Source organism: Neopsephotus bourkii, unplaced genomic scaffold (assembly GCF_033783945.1).
Source record: "Neopsephotus bourkii isolate Nb327-2 ecotype Australia unplaced genomic scaffold, CSIRO-AGI_Nbou_v1 NB_107, whole genome shotgun sequence".
In the NCBI taxonomy this organism is placed as follows: domain Eukaryota; kingdom Metazoa; phylum Chordata; class Aves; order Psittaciformes; family Psittacidae; genus Neopsephotus; species Neopsephotus bourkii.
Window position 1 is genome coordinate 15,839,769 of NW_026900624.1, and position 23,249 is coordinate 15,863,017.

Sequence of the window (23,249 nt, forward strand, 5' to 3'; positions counted from 1 at the left end):
GCTTCTTAAAGGCTGGCAGATGAGACCAAAGAATATCCAAGTCACTGTCAAGGAACAGCACTACACAGCAGTTTGTGCCTTTGCTGTGAAATCTGGACGAATTTGCAAGCCAAAGAAGGTTGGAGACCACAGGAAAAGGTGAACAGAATATGCTCCTCATAACAGCACTTTCTCAAAGCTTGTGGTACATTTATCTTGCCTAAGAGCTAAAAAGGATCAGCTACTCAGGGCAAGAAGCCATGGATCCCACATCTCAATCTCTGCTCTGGAGCCTTCCCCAGCAGGACTAGTTTCTGGTCACCCTCAGCACTGAGATAGATCTAAAACACCTTTCTCCTTATTGCTCTCTTGGGAGCCAATACTACATCTTTCAGAGACTCCTAAGAAATAATCACTGATCTTCACCATCATCTATACCACAAACTATTCCAAATTACACCAGCAGCAAATTTGGCACATATAATGCCTTTATAAGACATCAGGCTAATTCTTCTCTACAGTGTTCAAATAAAAAACCAGACAGGTGAAGACAGAGAGAGAAGTGCTGCTACTGGCAGAAAAAGGAGAATCTTCCCAGTCTTTACAATTTATTAGCATCCCTTCTGAACACTAACAAGTAGTAAAATAAGTCCTAGAGGCTATTGGGATGCTATCTTGTGCAGCCTTGAACGATGAACATGACAAAAATACAGGAGTCAGACATCTTGGCCACTATGATGATAGCTAATTTTGTCATCACATTATTAGAATTTGAACTGCAGCTAAGCTAAGTAGGGGCTGCATGCCTATCAAGCCAAAAACAACATGGGCTGCATGAGCTGCTGATTTTTGTCTTTGCTGCATGGAAGCAGTAGAGGGAGGGAAGGAAGCAAAAGAAAGAAAAAAAATACTCCAGTGATCTGAATTCAGTGCTAGTGTTTAACAAAACATTCCTTTCCAGGATTTAAATTCTCTCTTTGATGAACACCTAGTGACTACATTTGAAGCTAAAGTATTCTCATTCTTTATTTCTTCCCCCTCCCTGTGCTGCACCCCTCTAATCATGATAAATGTATCTAAACATGCCTGATTAAGCCAGACAGATGATGCGCCCCTGATCTGACCTGATCAAGGCTCTGGAGCTGCCAAAGTGAACCTGCTGTCTCTCTATCAGACAGAGCAATAAGGGGTCGGTAATACAGCTCCATTAACTGCTTCCCACAGAATGAATTTTCTCTGACTGCTCCTAAAGAGCAGACACTTGAGGAATGCCGCCTGATGGGAAGTTGCTTTGAACAGTCTCTTTTGGCACAATTGTCGAGCAGCTCCTTCTCAAGCCCTCCAGACAAACAACTAAAATATGAAAAATGTAGCCACTTCCTTCTATGCTACTTTTTAAAACATCTCTTACTTGTCTACCTAACTGCCTCTCAGTTTTTCTCATCGTGGTAAGCCTCAGCACTGCTTGATACGTGTTGCTGATAGGCAAGTGTGTGGTTATCAGAATAACAATCCTTTTTCCTCTGTGAATGTGCATTATGTATGCAAGGGATCTGCTTTTGTGTACAGGTAGAGCTTGTACTTTTTGGATTCACAGAATATAGAGTCGTGACAAACTGTTGTATGTACCATACCAATATATAAACATACCAAGTGTGTTTAGCATATTGGCACTAATAGGAAGTTCATTGGAGGTTAACTGGATAGATCAGAGTAAGTGTAAGAATGTACACCTCTGAATTTGTTCTGGAATCTATGCATATGTCCATATATCTGCTTTGATGCTGTCTATGATCTTTGCCCCCTGAGAAGATCTACTTTTAGTGAAAGACTGCAGTTGAGAGGAACCAAGGGGGTATCAGATGACGTTTGTACTCTCTGAAATCCTGGAACTACTCATCTTAAAACTGGTCTTCATTATAATTACTAGAACCTTCAATGCTTTTCTGAACTACACCAGCTGTGAACAGCTCCAGGGAACCATTCTACTAGCAGCAAGTGGGATGGAGAATTGTAACACTCAATTGTACAAAAGACAGGGATGTGATGCGATGTTATATTTCAGACACATTTCCTATCAGGAAGGACTTTCCAGAAGCCACTTTCAAAGCAAAGAAGTCAAACAGAATTAAGAATCTGGTACTGAGACTTGATTTAAAAAACCTGAATAACCACAGACAATAAAACCCACTTACAATTACATCCAGATACCCACATATAAGGAAAGCACTTTGGAGTATCTAAATATGTGTAAGAATACTCTAAATTCATTATCTCCAGCTCTGACTGCCAGAGAGAGATTTCCAGAAAAACCTATGGTATCCAACTGTTGTGTAAATCTCACCTCTTGTACTGTAACTAAGAGCTCAGCAATTCTGCTGTTCATGCAGGTCTGCATACGAATACACACTGCATGTGCATGGGAATTCATTACACTAAAACATTAATTCAATCTGGTAAAACCAGTTTTTAATCTATATTGGACTCTACTTACAGCAATACATTTCAGTGGGATATGTGAACAAGATGCTATGAAAATCTGTTAGTATATTCTTCTGGGTACATAATACTATGTTTCAAATCAGCTACTGCATATTTCTTTATTTGGGCCAGCTGACAAAATTTTCTGTAAAATGGGAAGGAGAGCAAGATCAGTGATGAAACTACTATTTTTCTTGGGGTTTTTTTTGTGTGTCGGATTAATCCTGGCAGCACAGATAATTGTGCAAAATCTGTAGTACTAAATTTACACTGTGTGCCAGCAGATGTGATTTTGCGCAAAAGTAGAACTATAGTTAGCTTGGTAAGAAAAGGTAGTGTTTCTTTGTCCTTTTAACCATAAATCTATATTTGTACAAAATCACATCTGACTGCACAAGTTGTGATGTTTACCAAAACATTTGCCTCATTTCTTTTCCCTTATGTATTTTTCCTCTCCTTTTGTGCTTTTATGGAAGAATGTAATATAGAAGTCTAGTTCAACTTATATTTAGATATGATAATCTACACACAAACATAGGAAATCTGATAATTAGGTTCTCAGAGCCCTCTTATCTTGCACATGTTATACATAATTTCAGCTCACGGCCATCTTTGTTCTGAGAAGATCTGATACACTTCATATACAAAGCTTCACATTTAAGTACGGACAGAGAAACTGAAATGCTACTAGTGGAATCTGCCATGTGGTATAATGAGCAGTGCTGTGCTATCTTCATTGCATAATGTCACCAGTTGCATATTTAACTTCTGAGCCTCTGTGTTGTATTAACTATGTTTTTTCTGCTTAATGGATCTTCAGGCTCAACTTCCATTTAAACACAAACCGCTTGCATAAGGCCTAAGTGCTACAAAACAGCCTTTCCATAAATTGAAGTCAGCCCATGTGCATCTTCATTTGGGAATGCTTCAGAAAGGGTTTCAAAAGCAATCAATTACAATAATTCATACATTTAAAGATGAAGCTCTAACAGTCAATCCAACTTTTCTTCTCATTCTAAGGTAAACATGAATGCCAGCTTGTTACTGTTCCTGGGGTATGTCTCTGCACAGCAATTGTACCATTTTAAGTAGAAGTGTGGAACATATTTCATGTTTGCCTGTGCATTTTTTAGTTCATTTGGATTTTGATACCTTTGAAATTAAAGTGCAGCAGCAGTTCCTGAATGATTTAACATGTATGCAGTCTAACTCTGAAGTAGGAACAACTCTTTCTTGTTTATCTTCATCCAAAATTGAGTTATATCACATTGGAATAGTTTCTCATCATCTGGAATAAAAATACCCAGGTCAAACCCTCATGTAGGAATACTGGTTACTGAACTAATGTGCAGACTAAGACTTAAACACACAGAATTCCCTACATATAGATTGGACCTGGCATCCCACATTTCCCATTCCTACAGTGTGGGCACCTTCGTGGCTATAAGGCTAACTGAAACCTCACTCTATGACCCTTTACACACTGTAAAAATAATCATGGTCCCACTACTTCAATGAGCAAGTGATCAATTCCTGCTCTGCAGCAGGGAACTGCACAACCTTCAGACTATTCAATAGATTGCATGTGGCAAAAAGGGAGCACTGCGCAAAGGGTGTGAATGAGTCATTCGACATTTCAGGTTGACTGAAGTAATTCTGCTACATTTATTTCTAATCTTGATGTGTTATCCACATTTACATGTTAAGCAGGATGGGAAGAAAGAGATTTAAATTATTTGCTACAATACACACTTGGAAAACAGCAGATTCTGCATGCGTGTGAATGTGCATGACCGGCTGAATGCAGCATCATGTGAAGTGCTTTTCCTACCCTCATACAGGAATAGGCATTCTGCATACAATCCTGAACATATCTGAGCAAAAGTATGCTTGAATATGTGTGAATATGTGTGTGTCTAGGGATCTGATTATAAATGAAAGCCGTTCATTTGCAGTAAGCTTGAATGGAGGAACAGAGGTCCCACAAGCATACTTCAAGTGATGTGTGTGTTGCATTTTCTTTGACAAATACAAATCCGAACAGCTGTGAATGAGCTGGTCCATGTACAACTGGAGGGTAGGTACAGGTGTTGTGTGCATGTGGGTGGCAAGGAGCACCCATGAGCATGAGCAGGTAGGTGTCAGTCAAACATCATTAGCAGTGAACCACCTACTAAAAGGCTGACATAGAAAGAATACATGGCAAACTCTCAAAGTATGATCTGGCCTAACACTACTCTTCATCACTTCTGGTCATACTTCCAGTTTAAAGCTCAAATTTGCAGAGTGGCTGACTTCTTACAGTTCACTCTGAAGTCTGTTTGATCCATACATATTTAGCAACCTTAAGTGTTAAGCCATTTCAAAGTGCATGCTCACCTCAGAGACACAGGAGCCTCAGTTCAAGAATGTGGGTTTGAAACTCTAGACAAAGACACTGACTTCGCTCTCTTAAGAGCAAACAGCTAGTAGACAAAGATCTCAGTGAAATGCTTCAGAGGAAATATTTTCCAGAAGTGAAGAGGCAAATAAAAGATGCTTCATGACATACTCAAGGTTATGTCACAAGGACACAATGCTTTAAACTGAAGATGGAGCATCTCCCTGTGATTACAGAATCAGTGGGCCACAAATGAACCACTTCTTGAGAAGATGGAATACAGTTGGGTGCAGCAAACTCAGCTCTGGTATCTCGCCTCAAGATAAAACCAGTTAAGTTTGGTTTTGCACAGAGCTAACAATGTATCTGCATCCAGAGGAAGAGACTCTCAGCATGTTGCATAGGTAAAGGGCACTGCCAAGATTTTCATTATTATTTTTATTTCTTTGGTGATGCCCAAATTACTTTGTCCTTTAAATTATTAAGATTTCCTTACTGCATAAAGCACTGCAGATACTTCCCTCACCTCTATTCTGGAAGTTACTGGTACCATACTCAATTAAACTTGGTGAGGGAATATAGGACGGATGTTGTCTCAGTTTGTCATTTTTACTCAGTGCCAGTTTGCATACAAACCACTGAATGGCAGTACTTGAATCTCCATGTAAAATTGCTTCAATGAAGACAAAAGTGCACATTCATAACATCCATATTCACAGAATCATAGAATGGTTTGGGCTGGAAAGGACCACGGCATGCCATGGGCAGGAACGCCTCACAGTAAATTCTCATACCCTGAGAATTTGCTTTGGTCCCAACAGCTCACTTAACTTGAGAGCACACTCATTCTACCTTTACTTTGTTCTCAGGCTGAGAAATGGGTGCGTACATATTTAAAGAAGCCAGCTGTTTCGTTTACAGCTGTTCCTACAGTTATGTTCCACAATACATTGCGCTGATGACAGCATCATCATATAAGAATCACCCAATGAAAAAGAGTTGAAAGCAAAAAAAACCACCACACCACCACCCTCCCAGCAAATTGATGTCATATTGACAGTCTGTTGGATTGGTTATTGTGTTTCTATGTTACATCTGTTTTCCTTACCTTTTCACTGTCTTTCCTATTCATAAGGCAAACTACTTGAAGCAAATAGTATTCTCCCATATGGTGCAACTTAAAAAAACCCAATGGGTCAGAGCCGTTAATAGAATCATACGATAATTAGGTTAAAAGGGATCTTTGGAGATCATCCAGTTCAAGTCCTTGCTCATGGCAGGGTTAACTGAAATGATACGAGATGAGGATGTAACCTGATTTTTCTACAGTGACTACTCTAATGGAATGCCAGCCTCATTCAGGCAATGATATAAATTATGTGCATGTCTAGATCAAAGAGATATGAAAAATCATTTAGGTAGAAGATCTGCATTAAATGATTTCAGATTTCCTTTCAATATATGTTCATAAGATATTGACTTCAGTGCTACACTCCAATTATACAGCTGCATATTGCCAAAACACACACTAAAATGAGGCTAGCATTACAATCATCTGCTGACTTCTGTGTGCCTAATACTCTCACTATGTAACTTTAAAAAATGATTATTCATAGATAAAATTCAGAAAATAAGGCAAAAGAGAAAAGGAGGAGAAAATTCCAGAATGGAAAAAAAAACCCCACCAAACCCCATAGCTAAGCATTGTGGAAAACACTGTATGTGATGTATCTAATATAGCCTGCAGGAAGGTGCTTCTCTTCTACACACCTTAGGAAGCCTGCAGAAGAAAACTCTTGAGAGCTGTGAAGTGTTAAAATCATGCAGCGCTCACCCTTCAAGATGCATCATGAATGTGGTAAGGGTTCTGCAGAGAGAAACCTGCCAGTGGCAAGAATAACTTGTCAAAAGACTTAAACAAGGCCCGTGCACTGTGACAAGATTTAACCCTTGAAAATAGAGATTAGTGTGATTTCTTCCACGATCAGTGAGATTAATTTTATCCAAACTAAATGCATCTAAAAAAAATTTCAAAGCTGCAATTCTGCTTACATATGAAAAAAACATAACCCTATGATGCTCACTGCACTTCCATTTTCAATTCCATTCTCTATCAGTTTTTTCGACTCAGATCTTTTTTACTTGCAATCAGAGCTAAGGAACTGCAGTGTTCAGTTTCATTACTACTGCATATCTTACTATATCTAATTACAGTAGACTGTCCCTTTTGTCTTGAAGATGAGTCTTGCATTTTTAGTTTAGATTTACAAAAATAGTTGTATTTAATAAAGTGATAGTCTTTGTAAAATAAAATATCCCCAAAGCATTCACTGATTTTTGGGATACTGTTTTATTTGCTGCTCTGTCTGAAAGTGGTAGGATTTTGATCATCTCTGCAGGTCAAGGGAAATGTGTTCAGCCCTTTCAAAGCTCAAGGCAATTAGGCATATTGTGACTGCATACCAGAAGTTGATGCATTCAAAACCACCCCCTTAGAAATGTCATGCTAGGATTGTTTAGACTGAACAGAAGAACTACAATTCAAAAGAACATCCTGCTCAAAAGCTAAAACCCATTTCAAACAAACAAACAAACAACAACAACAAAAAAGTAAAACTAAACATACCAAACAGAAAACTGTTCAAAAGTACAGTAACTCATTAATAACCACTCTTTAACCCATGGGATTCCCAATGTATTTGACAAGCCATGGATTAAATTCAAACTCACTCTGTATATCTAGTATCCTGATAGCCTTCATGTAGCAGTGCTTTGCAGGGGCCACACACCGCTGTAGTTTCTCCCTGGTGTTTCTCCCAGATAAAGGATTATAGCCAGTCCTTTGTCTCCTCTTGCTAAAAATATGCAGCACTTTAATTAAGAAGCCCTATTATGAACTCTTTTCTTTTTGCTACTGTCTCACTGAGAATAACACTTCTCTGGACACCTCTGGTATGGGTTAGGTGAGCTGGTAAGCTTGGATGTTAAAATATGACTGTGTCTTTTGACCCCAGCTTTACCCTGGAGAGTACCTCCAGTTTGGCTGCTGCTTTCCCTGACTGTGTATCTCTCCCTTCACCTAACAATGAAATCCATCCTCCAGTGCTTTTCAGCAGTGCACAGCAGGTTAGGAGCAGAAGCAACAACTGCCCAATTAAAATCAAAATGTCAGATGTGCAGAAGGCAAAATGTAATCTGCCTGGGCTATCAGGGCAAATGCCTTTAGATTTATGCAATTAGCTGAAGGATAATTGATGATCACAAGCAATCAACCTACAGTTGTGGTTCTCATGTGCAAGAAGCATGCTAGGGCATATCATTCAGTATTGACTCAGAGGAAAAGACTTCTCTCTTGATACACCTACCCCATCACCTGTTTCCTTAGATGTCTCTTCTAAATTACTGAAGAAATCATAAACTGCATAGAATGCTCAAAGCAGTGACTACAAGTGTGCTAACATTCCCAGTGTCTCTGTAAGTTATGGCATACAAGGCATGGTAAAAGCTCTTTGGGTAGCTATGGAGAGGAAAGTAATCCTTCAGCTGAGAGTGGTGAGACAGTAATAACACAGGTAAAAGCAGGTGTGGGAAACTTTGAGGCAATACCAAAGTGATAGAAATTGAGATGGAAAAAACCCCACTCTTCTTCTGGAGTACCAATGGCTACTCAAAGAACTGTTCTGAAACAAATGCCCTGGTACAAAACCTCTGGGAGAGTTCCTTATTCAAACAAGCCATTCACCTTTCCTTCTTTCTACTTCCCACTCTTCATTTACCTTTCTCTTTAGAATGAGAACTTGCTGACACCTGAGTTTTCTTCTGTTACGAGTCTGTGAGCCCCTTTGTGGGTTTTTTTGTGGGTTTTTTTTTGTTTGGTTGGTTGGTTTTGGGGTGTTTTTTTTGTTGTTTGTTTGGGTTTTTGTTTGTTTGTTTGGTTTTTGTTGGTTTGTGTTTTTAATTTTTTTTTTTTTTTAATTAAGGCAGATACTGCATAGTAAATTCCCGGTGGATTATTACCTTGATGTAGCTATTTGTTTGAGGTGCCTTCCAGGCAGGTGTCTTGTATTGACCACAGCTAGCTACACTGCCGTAGAGTCACCTGTACTTTCTCTTTCCTGAGATTCCACACTGAAGAATATACTTGGAATAAACCTCTTGCATGTTAAAGCACTGCCTGTTTTTCACAATGAAGATATAACCTCTGTCAGTGCAAATCATTCAGTGTAAACAGCACCTGAAAGTGAGTTGAAGTCTTTCTGTAAAAGAACTAATTAATAATAAACCCCAGGATGCTTAAAGAGCTGACCCCAAGAAGCCCTGGAGATTTAAGAAAAGATTTCTAAACCCATTCTGCAGTTGCTTTTTTGTAATGAGTTATTAATTTCTACAGACATCATCTGGTGATTGCTTCGACTTTGTTTTCCACAGTGACCTCAACAGTCAAGGGGAGCAAATCAGAACAGCGTTGAAAAACAGTAAAACAAAATAATAATTAATTAGTACATACTATGGAGTTACTTGTCATGTCTGTATACTTACAGCTGATCTGAGTTTCACATTTAAAGTAAGGATTCAATGGTTTTGCTATGCATGAGAAGCACAGTGTACATTAAGAATTACAGCACTAATTTCAGGGCAGATAATGTATTTCCTGGGAAATTAGAAGTAAGCCTATTAACTAATTTATGAAGTAAATTTTTCTTAAATATGGGTTCTTTAAGAAACTTGACAGTTTGGGTTTGATCTTTTGTTTCAGTAGCCTTGATAATGGACTGATTAATCCAGATTTTTATTCTACTTTAAGATAGCAAAAACTTTGCATTGATAACATATGAAGATTTTTCCAAGACTTTCTTTACCTTTAAGACACTTTTTATATTAAAAAAAAAAATCACTTAATAACCCTCCCCCCACACCACCATGTTTAATTTATTCCTTCAGATTATGTACAAATTGAGCTTTCAAGATACCTGAGGTGCCCACAGCTAGAATGGCCCTTTCAAAGTGTTTATTACTCCACACCAAGATCCTCAGTAGACAGCAGAGCTTCGACCATCTTTCAGCGGGGATGCTTAGCTTCACTTCTGTTGCAAACAGAGGGAAGCAGCTGCTGCTCTGAATGATGAAACTCTAACTGTGAGCAGTGGTATCAGCCTCACTGAGAACTGCCTTGTTGTGATGTTGTGGGAAAGGAAAAATATTTTCTTGAACATCATTTAAAGCTAATCTGACAACAAAAACATTCAAAAGCTTTGATTATTGAATGGGCTCATTACAGGAAAAGGAGAAGATAGCATTGAACCATTCAGGCATGTAGTACAGGTGTAATTACTTGGGATACAGGAGATAGCAATGTATCAAATCAGCAGGCAAAGGATGTAAGTGGTGCACTTGCAATGGCCTCTGCTGAAGGTAATGACATGATTATGACAAGGCCTATATGATTTTCAGCAATGTAATATCGCATGTCTTTCTACTAAGAATGTCAAAGTAGTTGATGACTTTAATGAATCAAGATTCACCTTCTGTTCAAGATGAACTATTTTCAGATCAGATTCAGTTCTTCTTCGACAGCAGAGTACATCAGAATTTTTGTTTGATTTGATGGATTTAATCTCAGAGATCTGTTACGCTATTAGGATTACCAGAAAGGAGAACCTGGCCACATAATGGTTCAACAGCGGTATTATTTCTGTCAGTGTAATGGCAATACAGCTTGAAACTTCATGATACAACTTGAAACTGTAAATTCACCACCCTGTCAGAAAGTTTTTGTTATATCCCCATGTAGAGATCTGCACACTTGGTTGATAGAGGGTTCAGTCACCTTTCTCAGAATCAATACTTATATATATGTGTGTGTCTGTGTACAGAATAGATATATTGTTATAATAATTTTAACCACTATTTGGGTAGCATACTGGATGGGACAGATGAATAGTCTGATTTGGTACAGCAAACGCCGTGTACAAACGGTCAGACAGAATACCTCCAGTATGCCATCTCTATATGCTATACACTTCTGTTTGAAAAACCATTACCAGGGCACATTCATGCAGAGAAACAATTTTAGAAGTCTATCCACATCATAAAGTAATCCTAATTTAGACTAAAGGATTATGGAATGTTTCTCCTGTGCCAGAACTGTAGCTTGGAGTGGCTATGACCTGCAAACATGATGTTATTTATGTAGTTAGTTTTTAAAAATAAAAAAGTTATGCCAGAGCGATGAGGGTTAAAGTTTGTATTCTGAGGGTTACTGGTGAATTTGTCATGCTGAGGTAATAAAAAATAAATTGGGGAACTAGAAAGGAAAGTCTAGAGAACATAAGGCATACAGTGCCTCAGGGAAAAACTCGTATGTAATTAGTACTGTACACTGCTCTGAAAAGATAAAACCGTATGTAAAAAAGATTATAGAGTCAGGGGGAGGGAGAAAGGACGGATCTTGGAGCTCCAAGAGAAAAGAGAATTTCATCACGTATTGGCAGATACTGTCCATGTAGGCATTCAAGTAATTTTCTTTCATCCCATAATATTTCACAGTACTGACCTGTGATCTTAGAGCCAGGGTAATTTGTCCATTCTTAGCAAGCTTATTCCTCAAAGGTTAGTCTTAGATGTTATTTAAGTGATACTTTAGCACAGTTCTCTAATCAGCAGAACAATTAAAAAAGTTTAATGTACTGAAAGAACTCAGACCCTTCCAAGATCACTTTTTTCATTCTCATCTGTTTGAAATCCTTTTAGAAACAATATTTACAGTAACTACACTTCTGAGAGAGCATTCTGGGCTAAAAGCCAAAGGAAAGATGCCCTTCCTTTCACCCAGATTAACCAGCTGGTTAAGTCCAAAATCCATGGGACAGTAGTGACCAAACAGCATTTGAGTAAAGCATCAACCTACTAGAATGGCTGTATTAAGGGAATCAGTTTGTGCCTTGAAGCATGAAGGCTTTAGTAAATACATTCATTAGCCTAGCTAATATCACTACCAATTCAACCCATGTTTGTGCAAGTGTCTTTCCCATCTCTCTTTAAAAAAAACCACTTATTTGAAATTGTGTTTAAAATTAAATTGTCACTATAAAATGCAGAAACAAGGCAGCCGTTTCTAGTGATGAAAAAAGAAGATCAAGTTTCCAAGCCCAGCTCAGCTAAAACTTTGCTGTGCATCGCTGGCAAGTCACTTCACCTCTCTGTAATGTAGGACACACCTAGAAAGTACAGATATTTAAATGGAATGGGGTACTGAAAGCCAAAAAGCTGCCTTCTCAGGAGGCCTGTTCATTTTTGCAGATTGTCAAGTTAGTTAAGCCTGTATGGCTTTAGTGCTTCTGTCATCTTATTACATCTGTCATTACATTCATGTATGTAGGACTGATTATAACTGTAAAGCGAGAGCATTCATACTCACCTGTCTTAAGGGCAAATGGGCAAAATGACCTTCAATAGGCAAAAATGTGTGTAGACATTAGGCTGTAATTCCTGTATAACAGGAAAGGCAGCATTACTGTCATTTAACCACGATGGTTGTATACTTCCTTTGCTGCTGCTCAAACGTACAAAGAATGGTGGAAAGCTAAGCTGACAAGACTGACTCTTTCAAGGGAGCTGCAAAATAAAGATTTTTGAAAGGTATCAAGGGATTTATGGATACCACTTGCACTGACTGGAATATGGCTTGCAGCCAGCCCTGAGCTTCAGATCAAGTGTGTGATAATCATTATATTTTGTATAGCAATTTGAGGAACTGAAAGAAGACAGAACAGCTATATCACTCTTAAACCAAAACCAGACTCTGGAGAGAAGGAGGACAGGTAGAGGAAGACAAGGCCTTATTGTACTGTAAAAACTAAAGAAACTAAAATGAGCCCCAAAGACACAGGCACATCAAGTGTTGATAGCAATACTTCATTGCTGGTAAAACATATGGCATTTTCTCAGCCACAGTGGGTAGGCCCTTCTGACTAATATTAGATACTGAACTTGCCAGTGAGTATGTTATGGTATGTATCTTACAGCTTCACTAAGAGGAGAATTTAAAGTGAAAATACTGGTAAGGGAAGAAACATGGTGAAAGGAATGAAGATAATTTCCATTATGTCAGGCAGTAAATCAGAAGAGACTGCCTACAACAGTAGTTCCAGATGTGTGGCTAACAGAAACCCCTTGCCTGCCACACTTCTTATACTGTGCTCATGGCCAGAGAACTACTGTCAAGCTGCAAACTGATGGGGAGGGCAAAGTATAACATTGTAAAGAGAACATTACATCGGCACTGCTGTTGCAAAAACAGAGGGCACTGGTGTATGGTTGCAAGTGTAGAAAATAAGTGTGGGAACAAAAAAAGAAACTGCAAATAGGTAGAAGATGACAACGTTTGAAAAGTGATGTCCGTTATTAGAGTAATGGCTATAACTTGTAAATACCAGACAAGCTTGAAGACACTGTAACTTCCACAAACTAATGTAAGAAGGTGTAAGAGATCAGGACATACAGCTAACTTGAACAGAAAAGCCTTTGTTCTCTGGGAGCTGTACAAAATTCTATCTTGTGAAATAACCATTTTAGGCAGATCTCTCAATGTTAACAATTTCAGGACGTGTTCAAAGGGGAGTGGTAAAGATGAAAACTTCAAAATTCAGACAACAAAACCAATCTGAGTTTAGATGTGCACATTTCACATTGTCTACCAATCCGCCTCCAGGTTATTCTGCTTTCTTAATAAAAATGGGAATGACACACAGTGCTATTTTGTGTTTAATCTTTTATCTGTGGGATTGTCAAGTTTGGGTGCAAGAAAGAAACAGGAGTAAGTATCACTAGATAGGAAAGTAAGGGGAATTGCTTCACTGGGACACCACCAGCATTTTTTTCACTGAACCACTACTAACGGAACATGTTTTCTCCATAACTTTTCCACAACTCATTTCACCACCACATCATATTATGATGTCATATTCATACTATGTCATATTCAGAAACCTGGGAGCAGAAGCTAAAGCATGGGCCTCTCTTTCCTTCCACTTCCAATTTTAAGACCGGCATTTCTAGGTGCATCAGCTACAGTTTTCCATGCCAAAACATAACTGGGGTGCAACACATCCCAAAACCCGACTCCTCCTGCCATGCCTTGTTTACTAAAATCTCAGTCAATATAAAACGTTTTTGCTCCAGGCAAATATAAATGTGACAGCTTCTCCTGCTGCTGAGGAGAGTTTAGATTATAATTTTTTCTAAGAAAATTTTGTGCTGATAGGGTGCTACTAAATCATGTTTTGGAAACCTTGCTTACAGGTTAACTACAAGACAAGTCAGGTATTATGAACTTTCTCTATGCATGCAAACACACAAGAAACTCAGCTCTATAGCACTCCATTCTAAAGAAACGCTTCATAACAATACCGCGTATTATGCTTACAATGCATTAAAAAGCTTTACAAGAACATTAAAAAGCAATTGAGGAGAAATTACATTCATGCCTGATCCCTCTTGACCCCACCACTTTCCACTGGAGACATCAAAAGGAGAGTTAACAATGCCAGATATACAGTTGCCAGAAGCATTTTTCTTTCTAGGCATCTTGCCTCAGGTGGAACGATCACACTGGGTGTCTCAGTGACACAACAGTCTGATTTCTGGAGAGCATCCTTAAAGTTTCTGGGAAATCTGGATATTTCTTTGCTTTGTGCTTCTGACTAAAAAAAATAACCCACACCAAAACACCCTTTTATTATTTTCTTTCCTCTGTTCCAATAAATACCCGCCTTCTGAGCACAGTCCTGGTACTCCACTGACAAGGATTAAAACTTGATGCACCTGCATCGGAAAGGAAAACACATTAAACCTTGAGCCTTGCAGCTAAGCTCTTACTTGCTTAACTCTGCAGAAAATGTGATGTTAATTTAGCCAATGCATCTACCCTTAAAACTTCATAATGAAAGAAGCAAGCAGCCAAGCAGATCTGTACCTTTGAGGCAGGTAGTTGCACTCTGCTCTTTCAGGATCTGTGTTGAGACACAGCAGTGGGGAATGTCATGAGTCTCATAACAAGATAACCAACTCGCCTCCTGTCTTCAGTGCAAGAGCTTAGCAAGGGCTGAAGCCTGCAGTCATGTGGGGCACACAACTGTTCACCAAGGCATCTTCATCTCTCCCTCATGAAATACTGGTAATCGAGTCAGCAGGGTGCAAACCACAAACCACGCAGGAACTCAGAGGCACAGCAGCTTACCAAGCTGGGTGTGGGACTCTGCTTAGCGTGGTTTTAATCCACTACTGCAAGGGTTACAGCTGCTCTGGAGCAGTTTCTCTGAATGCTACAGCAGTTTGCTGCTCCAGCTGCATGTCATGTGCTGAAGGACCCCATAACTTGCTCAACACTCAGTTAAGTATTTAATATATCTGTCCGGAAAGCACTGGCCTCTTGGGACACAAGTAGTGATCTCCAGGAGGAAGCCATCAAAGGTCTCCTAAAATGTGCCTTCTTCTCTAGTAAGAGGGTGACAATTGTGGTCATAAACTACCTGCGTTTGAACTTGTGGGGCACCTCTACTGATACACATCCTGTTAGATGTGATGGAGTCCATGGGTGTATGCATACAGTGCACCCACACACGAAGATGTGCTTGTATCTCTGTAAGCTAACACAGGCAAATACAAAGACCACCTTGTGCCTGTGTAGACACAGGCCAAGGGGGAGTTGATACAAGAAAGATTCCAAGATTACATCAGATTCTGTGAATTGTACCACCTCGGGTGCTGTCTTCAAGATATGAGAAAGGAGGTATGAATATCTGATTCTTACAAGAACACAAAAAAGGCACATTTGCCTATTCAGTTACTGCATCAGTTTAGTCACTAGCATGGGTTCACCGCGGGAAGCCGCTGGCCTGGACACAGTGACTATGGTCTACCATCAAAAGCAATAATGATTTGTCTGGTCAACAGCGGTGTTACAGCTCTTTCAGATGGCAAAATATAAATGGGTCACATAAATGCCATCAAAACAAAAATAAAACTGTAATTACGGCCTTCTCCTCAAGTGAAAAAAGGCTGAAAAGACACCGCTGGGTTACCACACTAACAGATCTCCCTCACACCTCTGCCAGCGCCTCCCCTGACACTCTTACAGAAAATGACAGGGGTCTCCCGTACCTCGCAGCAGGGGCGGGAAGCCAGGGAGGGGTGGTGCTTGAGGAGTGATTGACAGCCCCTTTGAACACAAGCACCCTATGGGGGAAGGAAGTGTTGGTTGGAAGCATTCTGATTGGATGACAAGAGAAAGGGGGTGGGTGCTTGCAGGTGATTGGCAGCGGTTGATTTCCCAGGGAAAAGGTTAGCATGCAGTCACGCTGCTGAGGCTCCCTGAGGTAATAAGGGGCCGAGGTCTTTGTGGTGCGAGTCATCCCCTGTGTCCTCATGTATGTCAACCCTATTGTTAATTAACTCCACACATTAATTACACTGGGGCAAGAGTTACCCTGCCCTATGCTCATCTTGTTGCTGCTGGGGCAAGGCCTCCTGAAAAGCTATTTTCCTCCCACCTTCTCCTTGCCCTTGGAGCTCCAGTCTTTCCTCCTGCCTGAGGGTTGCCAGGGTAGAGCAGGGCCACTGTGGGAGAAGGGATATGGGCAATTGGAAAACTAGTTCCTACTGGAGAGCAGGAGGTCCCCTTAGGAAGCACAGCTGGTCCTGGCCCTTGGGCTGCCTGGTACTGTGTTTCAGCCATTAGCACCAGGCATTTCAGAGAAAAGTGAAAGAATTGACATCAAGTGAAATTTCTACCTGCAGCCATCACTCTAAGACCAGTTAAAATCATAGCCTAGAAACATAACCTAAATTCTGTCAGGTAGACTGCAAGCCAGGAAAGGAGCATTTGCTGTGGCTGAAATAGATTCATAAATGACTTGAGTTCTTGAGTCAGTGAGATCCACGTGTCCTGATTTCTTGAAGACAGTTTTCTTCCTTGTTTGAGGATCTGGATGTGATTTCCTTTCCTTGAGTATGGTTCAGATCTTGGCCAAATGGTCCATTATTTTTCCCACCTGCAGCTCAAAAGCAGCTGAATAACGTTTCAAATCCTAATTACTGATGACTTTGAAGAACACACAGCCAGATTATTTGGGTTCTCTCTGTGTCCCTCAAAAGAGCACAGGTATTACAAATAGAAACGGGAAAAACTTTATTGTTAATAGTGAAATATCTAATATTGGAAGATGTATTTTTAATAATATCTTTTGTCCAAAAAGTTACAAAAAAGGATACAGCTGTTTTGTGAATTTCTATTAGTCTTTTGCCAGTTTTAATGGTCTAAGTGCTTCGAACATAAAATGTTCTGATTTTTCAGCTTAAACCAGGTCTTCATCTCAAAATTACTTTGAGGTAGAAAAAGGTAAAGCCACCTTAAAATAATGAAAAATATTTTGGGCAAAACACAACTTTCCATTTGGCCTAAGATAAAATACTCTATTCAGCTAAAAGCATTTTTTGTTTTGCATTAGAGATGTCAATCTTGTAAACAAACTGAAAATCAGTTATATATGCAGCATTGTAGCACTAATCACACAGAATTGGCTCAAGAACAGAAACAAAGAATGCAAGAATTAAATGTTGATGTCTTGTCAACTAAAACTAAGACCTAAACAGTATTCATTTATATGACATGATTTGTCTGACATTAACTGACAAACAAAAGCAAAAGGAAATTAATGCATGACTGTATCGAGGCTTCAGGCCGTTTTAGTCTCAGTGGCTCAATATGAATATTATTTAAATGTGAACACAATTTTATATTTCAGTTTGGGTTTGATTTTGTTTTTTATTCCCTCCCCTTGTCAGAGGAGGATCTTTCAGGCTACTAACTTGTTTTAGTTATGATTCAACTATTTTGGCATATTTTATGTCTAGCACATTCTACCATTTTAATGTCTTGGAGTATTGGGTAAATAACTGCAACTGAACATATATATATGATTTGTTTATGTAGAAGTCCTGTGTGGTATTGACCCCAAAATACTTGTAATGCTGTGTCATTGTAGTATATACTTTTTTCACCTCTGAAATATTCCTGAGCTCCCCCAGTGAGGGGGAGTTATATGCTGGTATTCTTCATGTTGTTCTTTTTTTTCCTATTCATATAGAACTTCAAGCTTTCACTCCTGAACTTTTTACCATTTACTAAAACCAAACAAACAGAAGACAGAATCATAGAATCAAATCAAAGCATGGCCTACCCATCAAAATCCTAGACCTACAAAAATCAAAGTGAGTGGGGACCCAGCAAAGGAAAACATGTTGTAAGTTTTGTGTTAAAGCAAGTTATGATTGCAGAAGGATTATCTAATTGCTTTGTAAAACAAAGCAAATCAATGTATGCTGCTATATAACTGATGTCACAGTGCAACTCTGTGAGAGAGGGAGAGAGAGAAACATACAAAGGCAAGAGGAATGTCATGATTGTAGTTTTTAATAGGTTCATTGAAACACATTATAAAATCGGCTTCTCTCAGCAGGAGAGAGACAGATAAAAATGGACTCCATTTGAAGTGCAAACAACAAACAGACACAGAGAGTTGTAAAGCATAAAGCATCCTCCTCATAAAGATCCCACTTTCTCAGTTCCAAGTGTTTGCAACTGTCTCTCCCTGTGGAATCTTAATTAAACCAATACATTTCTCATCTAAGTCATTTGAAGATGTGTGTAGTTTGATAAAAAGGTTAATTAGCCCTATTCTTTAAAAAATTTAAAAGGTACCATTTTGATCTTTTGCTTGAAATTCATGCGTATCCTTGCATTAAAAGAAAATATTCCTCTATCTGTACTGTAGTAGCTAGCAGAGAGAAGCAGCATAAGTGGGGCTGTGGGGAGGGGGCTCAGACGGAAAACAAACCCATTTTATGAATTTTGATATTTTTACCTTTTATTCTCATAAAGTGTCTTATAGATTGTCTCACTTCTTGAGGCTGGGTGTTTGTCAGGGCTTAAAATCAAATTGATACATGATGAAGACGGACCCTTCTCTGATGACTCAGCTCAGAATTGCACAGAAATCTACCCAGCCTGATGGTAATAAAAGGAAAGGAGGGGAACAGGAACATCTCATTAAGCTGTGAAATAACAATTCACAAGCATAATCTAAATCACTTGGAGGCTGCATTCCCTTTTTATGCTATTACTGCATTGACTAAAATGCACCTTGTATTGAGTATACCAGTTGTGAAAGGTGACATATCCAAGGAGGTGAGTCTAGGAACACTGTTGTTACAGTTTAGCAGAGGAATTGACAGACAAATGAAAGCTCTTGTTTTAATTCCTTCACCTCTGTGCTTGTTTCACCTCTCTTCTATTGTTTAGAGCCCTTCAACAAATCTGTAAACATAAGGGTTGCAACAGATTCCCTTCTCCCTAGCTGCAGATACTGTCCTTTTCTTGTAATGTAACTTCCACTGGATCTGACATTTGCATTTGGATCTCATTACAGGTGTGATCACAGCAGCACTGTAAGTCAACTGAAAATGGTTTAATAGTTGAAAGTGTTAGGCTATGTTTAAACAAGCTTACTGAAAAAAAAAAAAGATACATTTTTTCTTTTAGTTGCTAGTGCTCTATGTGTTCTTGGTAGACTTTGCATTGTGAAACATCTAAATATGGTGTTTTCAATGTGTGCCAAAGCACTTAGCTATTGTGGCAGCTATTATTTAGTAGAAGCATGCAACTTTTCTTCTAGTTTGGTGTCAAACTGTAGTCCTGCTAAAAAGAGAGGCTACTCTTATTCTCTGCATTTTTCCTTCGGGTCTTTCGTGGTTGCTGTATTTTTGGTTAAGGACAGTTGAATGGGACCAAAAAGTTATTGCAGAAAGCAGTCTCTTCTGTCTTCCTGTTCATAAATTTTGCTACCATGGAATCCCAATGTTGGCTGTCTTACACAGATGAAAAATAGAAAATTAAATTATTTCTGTCTTTGTTTCTCTCTCCAGAATTTTAAGTGAGTGATATCATAGAATCATTTAGGTTGGAAACCATCTTTAAGATCATCAAGTCCAACCATTAACCTAGCACTGCCAAATCCACCACTAAACCATGTCTCTAGAGTGCCACATCTACACATCTTTTAAATACCTCCAGGGATGGCAAATTAACCACTTTCCTGAGCAGTCTGTTCCAATGCTTGATAACTTTTTCAGTGAAGAAGTTTTTTCCTAATACCCAATTTAAAGCCCGCTTCATGCAACTTCAGGCCATTTCCTCTTGTCCTATTGCTTGTTACTTGGGAGAAGAGACCAACACACACCTCACTACAACCTCCTTGCAAGTAGTTGTAAGGCCTCTCCTCCGCCTCCTTTTCTCCAGGCTGAACAACCCCAGTTCCCTGAGTTGCCCCTCATAAGACTTGTGCTCTAGGCCCTTTGTCAGCTTCACTGCTCCTTCTTTGGACATACTCTGGCACCTCAGTGTCTTTCTTGTAGTGAGGGGCCCAAACTGAACACATTATTCAAGGTGCTGTCTCACCAGTGTTGAGTACAGGGGGGCAATCACTTCCTTAGTCCTGGTGGCTACACTTATTTCTGATACAAGCCAGGATGTTTGCCATCTTGGCCATCTGGGCACAAATTCATCTGCCTTTTGACCAACAAGCCCAGGTCTTTTGTTGCCAGGCAGCTTTCCAGCCACTCTTCCCCAAGACCGTGACACTGCATGGAGCAAATGCAGGACCCCAGCACTTGTCCTTGTTGAACCTCATACAGTTGGCATTTGCCGTTGATCTAGATTGTCCAGTCTGTGGAGCCTTCCTTCCCTCAAGCAGATCAACACTCCCACCCACATGAGTGTTATCTGCAAACTTACTGAGGGTGCACTTGATTCCCTCATCTAGATCACTAATATATTAAATAGACTGGCCCCAATATTGAGCCTGGGGGAACACCACTCATAGACAATATTATTCTAGATTAATGAAGGGAATTGCACCAGAGAAGGCAGTTAGAATCTGTGTATACAACTTCCTAGTTATATAAGTACTAATATGAGAATAGGGTAGTTAACGTAGCTGCTGGGTGTAATGATAGTCCAGACAAATTGAGTTTCTAAGCAGCACCTCAGGTGTGTATCAGTTAGGAAGCAAGTGCTGAAGCAGTTTCAGCCAGCAGCTTTGCTCATCCTGCAGTTCTGACAGATGCCACTGGTAGAAACAAGTTGTTTTTTGATTTTGATTTTGCCAAGAAATCATACTAAAGATGCCATAAAATGCACTTAAGAGCCCTGCAACAGTAGAATAAGGCAAAATGCTCACCTGGCCCAGTGTCCTCTAGCTGAGGGTAACAGTAATACCTGTTTATAGAAAATGGACGAAAAGAAACAAAGTGAGCCTTATCTTTACATTCCTTCCAGGAACTGTTTGCTGTAACAACCTAGGGACTTGTTGAGCTAGAGATTATATTTGAGCAATTATATTTAAGAGCCACTTGTTTTCTGTACATTTGTCTGTTTATGCTTTTGCCCTTCTCTACACTCACAATAAATGCTACAATTTACTTAATGCACAGTATGGAAGAATACTTCCTTCTTTTTGTCCAAAACTACTATGTGATAATTTAGATAATGTAAGTTTATTCCTTCCAGAGAGGTTGAGTTATGCTAACTTGGCTTCAAGTAGGTAGGCCAATGAAGTTTATACTTAAAGACAAGACTCAGTGTTTACCACATCTTTACCAATGGCATTTAAGTAACTTTTTTTATTTCATAATTAATCAAGTTGTTTGAGAAACTTTGTAGTTTAGGGAAGTTGTAACAGCATATAAAAGCTGTTATTTTGATTCTCAACATAATCTCCAGACATTGTTTTTAGCTCTAAACCTGCAATAAATTCTTGATTATTACAATCTAACATCTTTATAGTGCAAAGAAATGAAATTGTATGAAGATAGGCTGAGAAAGTTGAGGCTGTTCAGCCTGGAGAAGAGAAGGCTGCGTGGAGACCTCATAGCAGCCTTCCAGTATCTGAAGGGGGGCTATGGGGATACTGGGGAGGGACTATTCATTAGGGACTGTAGTGATAGGACAAGGGGTAATGTGTTCAAACTTAAACAGGGGAAGTTTAGATTGGATATAAGCAAGAAGTTCTTTACTGTAAGGGTGGTGAGGCACTGGAATGGGTTGCTCAGGGAAGTTGTGAATGCTCCATTCTTGGTGGCATTCAAGGCCAGGTTGAATTGAGCCTTGGGTGACATGGTTTAGTGAGAGGTGTTCCTACCCATGGCAGGGGATTGGAGCTGGATGATCTTAAGGTCCTTTCCAACCCTAACCATTCTATGATTCTATGCTGGAAATGTATTCACACTACAAATACCCAGTTCATGTAAATTATTCCACCTGCTGGCAATCCTTGAAGAGAATCTGAACATAAAAGGGGCCAAAGAAAATGAACTTCCAGTTGCTCATCCTATTGTGGAGTGCTTTTTTTTGCACATTTATGACACATTGATGGAAAAACAAGAGTCATGTTCTGCTTTTGCCCGTATAATAGCTGGTAGACACTAGATAGAGGAATCGTGTATTTTAGGTAGTAACCTGGCATGTCATATGAGAATACGGATTCTGAATAGTACTTTTTATAAGGAAAAGAAAGAAGGAAGCACAAACAGAGCATCATAATTTTAATTCAAAAAGAAATCAAGGGTCTGTTGCCTGTATTTTCTATGATAGACCTTTTTAAAATTTAAAATCCTGGAACAATTATCAGAAAGTCAAAGGCAGAGAAACAATCTTCTTTTCCCTCCCCCTTCTTCACTGAAAATGCAGCACTCTCAATTAGAACTGGGATTATTTACATAGGACACAGAACTGTTTGTCAAGTCAATTTGCATTCTGGGGAACAAATAGATGGATTATGGATAAAACTTGTTCCTGCTGTAGTGAACCATGAAATTGCAGTTAATTTTGCTGAAATGGGCCATTATATTTTTAAGTAGAAGTGAGAGAAAATGAGAAAGAGGAGGTAAACTACTAGGAACTGAACTTCAAATACAAGATTAAATTATTAGTAAGAACGTAGCACTGCTGGGAACAGCATGAGCTGCTTGATGAAGCCACTGACCTGTTGACTTTCAGACAGAACCAAGTATCCACCTTGCTGTAGTAAATTAGATAAATTATTGGTATTGATGGGTCTGTCACATTGCACATTCATGTCCCCAAGTGATGTATGTGAAAGTGAATTCCTGCTGATACGAGCTTCATGCAGCTCTTGCTGGCTCTGAGGTGCCAACAGCATGCATCTGTTCTGCTCACTGACATGATCACATTCTGATGCTTCTATAGTACAGCTGTGCATAATGATTTTGCTTGATTTTATACTGATAGATGAGATAAACTCAAGACTGTAATGACTGCACAAAAATCTGGGGA

General features: G+C 39.3%; 1 protein-coding gene across 3 annotated transcripts in view; it reads right to left on the reverse strand.

Moving 5' to 3' along the window:
* GRAP2 (GRB2 related adaptor protein 2) overlaps positions 1-23,249 on the reverse strand; it is a 110,174-nt gene that overhangs the window by 25,989 nt on the left and 60,936 nt on the right. Inside the window, exon 1 of one of the 3 annotated variants that reach the window (XM_061364513.1) lies at positions 14,814-15,311. The exons of the other annotated variants lie outside the window; for them this stretch is intronic. The gene's annotated coding sequence lies outside the window, so the exon portion shown is untranslated. Of the gene's footprint in view, positions 1-14,813; positions 15,312-23,249 lie in introns of those variants that run through there. 3 annotated transcript variants of the gene reach the window in all.